Raw genomic sequence first — 6,796 nt, 5'->3', positions numbered from 1 at the left:
TATTAATCAAAACACACCAACTACTACAACATTCAATGCATTGCCCTCTAGCTGGCTTCCCTCATGGCCTCACCCAAATAATGACCGAATGAATTTTCTTTATACGAGTAAGCTAATTTGTATTATAATGCGTACTTTGTCCCTGTTATACTCGAAGGTCATTTTTTGTGACCGTCACAACCTTGGAGACAAATAGACACCTATGGCTAGGGATGAAAATATTAACTAAAAAACCGAACAGCCCAACCGACCAAATCGGTCATTTTTAGAGAATTCGGTCGATTTTAATAGTGTATCGGTTCAATTCGGTTTCCATTTTTATAAAAAAATATGCTTTTGGTACGGTTTCGATTTTTTTGAAGAAAATAACCGAATAGAACCGAACATAGTACTTTTAGATGTTATATTAGGATAAGATCTTAGCCATTCATCCTATACTTGTTCTTTTTGAAAGGCTTTCTATACTAGTTCATCCTAACTACTCGAATCAAGCATAAAAAACCTGAGTAATTTCCGCCGCACCACCAATCGTCTTCTCCATCAATAAAGAACCATCACTCATTCCCTTACTCTCTCTCTCTCTCAAACGCACGTCCAAATACATTATTTTCTCTTAAACCCAGATCCGAGGTTCGCCTGCAATACGAAATCTGGTACCTCCATCTGGAAAAACAAAAACAGCTCGCGTGTGGTTTCTATGGCAACGTCGGCACTGTGGTGTTGCATCGTAACTAGTATTGGGTCTTTCTGAGCTCTCTCAACTCTTGAAGATCCCATCTCTCGACCTCTCAACTGAAATGATTTCTCTAGAGGTTTAAGATCATCCTCTTCCAAAAGTTGGGTTTTTTTAAAGTTTAAGCATTTCTCCCAATCTCTTTGTTTTGTTTTATTTCTACTTTTGTAGTGGGGTTTTCCTCGAGCTTGGGAAATCATACCCGAGCACGTGTGATATGTGTAGGGACGTATGAGGGTGCATCATAGACGATAATAGCCGACCATGTGCGAGGCACAAGAGCACCACGAGGGGTGCTTATCAACAGGACACAACAGCACCACATGAGGGTGTGTAAGGCCGAGCGAGGTAATTAATCTAGAGTAACGTGTAGCAGTGTATGGCATGAATGCCTAGCAAGGAGACAACCACGAGGATGTTGACCCGAGCTAAAACGACCAACGAGATGGGCGGCTGGATTGATCCGGAATATTCTGGATCGAGTTCCTTACATGATAAGGACAGGTCACGCGAATAAGGGATAATTTATTATGCCATGAAAAGCAGAGATACAATTACTATATGGAACGAATTCCATATTAGAGGAGTTTCCCAACGAGAGAAGGACTTCGGTTTATTGGGGGAGAGAATCCCAGAAAGGCTGGGTTTCCTATACGAGATAGGAAACCTAGGGCAACGAGGATACTTGGAGAGCAAGTTGTGCAGAATCTATAAATATGAGGTAAACTTAATGAGAGAGATATGCTTTATGCAATTGTGATATTATTGTCTTCCTTACGAAATTAGGGTTTAGTACGAATACTAACTTAAGTATCGGAGGGCCTTTGCCAACGAGAGGCAAAGGTGCGCTCACCGTGTTTGTGTTGCAGGTCTTAAGGTTTCGACGAGGCTATCACGTGCGGTTTGATCTCAAAGGGTGTAGTTCTGCATTAAGAGGATTTTTCCCCTTACAATTGGCATCGTCTGTGAGAAATGAAGTAACTCTTTGAGATCAGAGTCGTGACGGAACAGGATCCTAAGACCCCGTGATTGAACCTGGATGGAGGTAGGGATAAAACCCCGCTATAGGCTCTGAAGAAGCCGCAGGGAAAGAACAAAGAGACAACAGATCTAAGCAAGCCCCCACATGAGCTTCAAGCCCGTGAAGATGGGGAGAGAAGCCAGAAATCAGGTGGCAACAAAAGGACGAAATACAAATCTCCATCTCTTCGAGTAGAAAGGCGTGAGAAGTCTGACAAGCATTCCGAGAGCATTTGGGACTACAATGATAGTCTCGAGTAGAAGGAACGTGAATTAGAGGAGGGCGTTAGGCGCATGAAAAAGTGTAAACAAGAGATACGCAAGTTGAAAAAATGAGCGACTTACGTGGAAAGCTCAGAAAGTACACGGGAGTACCAAAGTAGGGACCGAACTCTCGGAAAGCGTAGAAGGGACTCTCGTCATGAGAGGAGGGAAATAAGTCTAACCTCGGATGAGAAACCGACAACGAGGCATCATCGAGATAGATATGAAATGTCTAACTCTAATTGGGAGAGGGAAGAGGAGCGCAGGTTTGGACGGCACAAGGAAGGGGCTACGACCGCACGAGATGTGGCGCGCAAAGCCCTCCGTAAGATTGCGGCCTCTTATCTCTTAAGGCAATAGCAGGATGCAAGGCTCCCGAGTAGGGCGAAACACAGCACGTTCGTGCCGTATGAGACGAACACGGACCCTGTGGCCCATATACATCGCTACCAACAAACCATGTTTATGCATGACAGGGATGACGCTATCATGTGTAAGATGTTCCTCTCGAGCTTGGGGAAAGTGGCCTTGGCATGGTTCCATAAGTTGAAACCGAATTCAATTAGAAGTAACTTTCCAAGGAGTTCACTGCATGATTCTTAACAAGCTGAGCAGCCCCGAAAACCTTCGAGGTGCTATCCTCCATGAAGCTAAAGGGGTACACCAAGAAGTTTTGGGAAACGTTTAACGAAATCGAGAATTGCAGCGAGAAGTACGCACTGGCCACCTTCAAGACCAGCTTGGTCTTGGGAGGAAAGCTACGAGAGCACTTGAACATATATCTGGTCGATATCCGTCAGTAGCTTGATTGCTTCGAATTGAGGGTGATTGATTGACTACTCACTCGAAATCCTAAGAACTAGGTTGGTACTTTAGGAGTTTGATCACTTGGATTGCGGCTGCTCACGGGGAGTTAGGGCTTTTGTAGAGAAGATATGAAAGGTGATTTCTGTAGAGTTTAATGGTAGGAGAGGGTGAATTGAATTATTAATTTTGGAACTCTAAGATCCTCTTTATATAGGCAATGGGTGACTCACTCCGGCTAATTACAATGCACGAATCAATATGGAAGTATAGGGCAACAAGACCTCTTATTTGGAAGTATTTTCGTAGCCCCAAAGCAACGTTTCGTGGCTACTAGGGTTTGAACTCAGATCAAATGAGGACAGAACATTCTTGAATTCTAGGCAAAACAATCAGCCGGCCGCATAGATTTCAACCACACAAATTCCACAAGTGAAAGAAAAAAGTAGTGGCTGTGAGATTGATCTTCGCGGCTAACAGATGTATTTTCCTTAAATACTGTATTTCTGTATTGAAAGGCTTTTTGACTCTGGATTGGGTCCTCTAAGTCTGTAAAAGTACTCACAAAGTCCATTGGGTTTGCGAGAAGTCAATCAACAATCACTGTATCATGTTCATCATCAGGATGGTTCCCAAGGTGGGACTTGAAATAATCGTTCCAAATTGGGGTGTCTATAGCTGTCACGTGCGGTTTGATCTTAAAGAGTGTAGTTCTGCATTAAAAGTATTTTTCCCCTTACAACATCTGTTGGCTGCTAGATCGATCTCACGGCCACTACTTCTTTCTTTCATCCGTGGAATCTTGCAGTTGAAATATCTCAGTGAGATCATTTCCTCGGCCGCTCGAACCTTCTGGCAGTCGGCATATCGTTTTACCCTGAATTCTAGAATGTTTTGTCTTCGTTTGGTCTACACACAACCCCTACCAACCTTAAAATGTTGCTTCGGGGCTACGTGAACACTTTTGAACAAGAGTTCTTGGAGCCCTAAACTTCCTATTTGATTCATGCATTCTGTGATTGGCCGGAGTGAATCACCCATTGCCTATATAAAGAGAGCTTTAGGGTTCCAAAATTAACATTCAATACTTGATTACAATAGCCAATACTCTATAGAAATCACCTCTCATATCTCCTCTACTAAACCCTAACTCTCCGTGAGCAGCCAAAATCAGAGTGATCAAACTCTGAAGTACCCACTTTAGTTCTTAGGGTTTCGAGAGAGAAATCAATCAATCACCCTCAATCCGAAGCAATCAAGCTACTGAGGGATCAAGGTGGTGAGGCCCAAGGCCTATGCTTCAATTTATTTATATGTTTTAATTCGTAGATTTGCGTTCTGGTTTTTGCATATAACTACTTGCATTCTGGTGTGAGAAAAAACACCAGCCCATACTTCTTTTAGCCGACTGATATAATAATCTAATGGGATTCTTCGGCTGCGAAATCCATTCGCTAGCCAAGGAATCAATCTGTTGGGACAGATTACGTTTATGTTATTTCGACGCATGCAATTTACTTACTGTCCTAGATCACCTATAGACTATTTAAAGGCTTAAACAATCAGTTTAATTGTAGAATTAAATAAATCAAATATTAACACTTTGCCCAATTTTTCTCTAGCTATTTTTGTCTAATTTGGACACATTTGCCCCTCATTTGTTGAACTTGCATTCTTATTTCACTGTCCATAATTGTCATTTAACTTATCCTGTTTTGTGGGTTACGTGGCACCAGGGGGGGAATATATAATGTCTTCTCACCTTCACAATACCTCTTTATCGCTTCCCTCTCTCCCCTCTCTTTGTCCACTCCCTTTTTGCCCCACCTGCCCACCACCACTACATTGCACCACCTCACCGCCTCTCTTCTCCATTAGCGACACCACCACGAGGTCTCTCTCTCTCTCTCTCTCTCTCTCTCTCTCTCTCTCTCCGAGTGAAAGATGGTGATCCCATCTATCACTCTCCCTTTGACCCCCCCCCCCCTTTCTCGACCTTAAATCGACCTTCATCCAAACCTCAAAACCTTAAATCAACTTCCACTGTAACTGATGTTCAAAATCCTAGCCTATTGATGATGAACAAAACTCTCAATCAACCCTAAAGCCCTTCGAAAATCTATTTCGGATATGTTTCTTTGTTCGTGTGTAGAATTTGTTGATGTTGGCTGCATATGTCTAGATTTGAGCATATAGGGCTTATTGATTGAAGAAAGTATCATATCCATACAGTTGGCGTATGTGTCTAATTTTTCTGATATGTATGTCTGTTGTCATATAGATATGTATAATAACTTGTGGGTTCTTTATAATGTAATTTGTGGATTTACATACATGGATTTGAATAGATCGAGAGTCCCAGATTGAAAAAATATGACATGCATCTGTTATACATGAGTGTGTTATAATTTGTCAGTTTGGGTGCATAACTGCATATACTTGTGTTGGAGCAGATAGGATGGCCCAAGTTTGTAACTGGGTCCTCTTTTTTTTTTTTACAGTTATCAGTTATATAGTTTTGTGTTTGCTTATTAGAAAACTGAAATGCATGTATGTGTCTATGGGTTTTGGTTGAAGATATTTGTGCTTGAGCAGATAGAGAGTCCCAAGTTTGAATTTTATATCAATTGGCCAAAACTGCCATCTTTCTTTCTTCACCTCATCGAGAGAAATCCAGAGACTAAGCTTCTAGAAGAACCGTGGGTAAATTTTGAAATATTTTCATCTTTAGCTTCCAATCCCACAGATGCTACTGTCATCTATGCATCTGGAAAAGTTAAACCTCCAATTAAAGTTCCCTTAAAAACATTAGAAATAAGGTAAACATTGCAATAACTTAAATTTCATGGATCTAAACTTGCTCTTAGACATGCCATAGTCCATGAAAATCGCATATACAAGTTTCCCTCATGAGGCCTGTACATGGTTTCTGATTTGCTGCATGTGGCTCGGCTTGGGAAAAGAAATATTTATAAATTATGAACTTAGGCTACGATATTTGCAAATCACCTATTCTTCAAATAGTCCTGACAAATCAAGGTCTTGTGACATTGCTATTAGCTAAAAAGCATTGATGAAATTTGGAGTACTCGAAGTTTTTGTTTGAGTCTCATTTTCCTACATAAGGTTCAAGATATCTCTTAGACGACATTGTCAATTGTGGAATTTTCTCTATTGCTACTCATTGAGTCAACATCTTAATTGAACCTAAAGCCGCATGAACATTATCCAAGTTGGAATTTTCATCACATTCGAAATGCACTACAAGCTCTTAATCTGTTTGAAACCACTTATCTTCAATAATTTCTGGTAGTGTTATTTGCTGCATTGCCTGGCCAAGATATTCTTCAATTTCCAGTCTTAATGCCGCAATTTGTTTCTGTTTACTAATGATGGTGTAGAGCACTACCGTTCGAGGATTCGGATAAAGTATCTGCGAGATCAATTTGTTGTGGCTTTCTGTAAACCATTCAGGAAATGCGTATTCTGCTCTCAGGATCTATTGCAAGGACATTTTTATCAAATGTAAGAAATCTGCTGATTTTTTTTAAATTTTGGGTATTTTTAGAATTTTCTGTAGTTTGATGGCATACCTTGAGATACAAGGTAGATATCCAACAAGTAATTCAAAAAGTATGACTCCACATGACCAAATATCTACGGCCGCTCCCTCATAGCTCTTATCTGTAATCAACTGTTCACCAAATCATGAAGATTGCAATGAAGTTAGCTGTTTTTCTTCATACAAGGTAATCTTCTCTTATTTTTGTTTGCCTTTCAAAACTTATCGATCTCGATTTTCCTTTAATGCAAGGGAACAAGGTATAAATAGTGTTTTAACATGAAAATTGTTTGTTACCTCTGGTGCTACATAGCTTGGAGAGCCACATGCAGTAGATAGTAGGTCCCCGGGCAGTTAAGTCAGTTATGAAAAGAGGATGACTCTAGGAACCATATGGGGATCACAATTTCAAC

This window comes from Rhododendron vialii, chromosome 3a (assembly GCF_030253575.1).
Source record: "Rhododendron vialii isolate Sample 1 chromosome 3a, ASM3025357v1".
In the NCBI taxonomy this organism is placed as follows: domain Eukaryota; kingdom Viridiplantae; phylum Streptophyta; class Magnoliopsida; order Ericales; family Ericaceae; genus Rhododendron; species Rhododendron vialii.
This window is presented reverse-complemented; position numbering follows the sequence as displayed.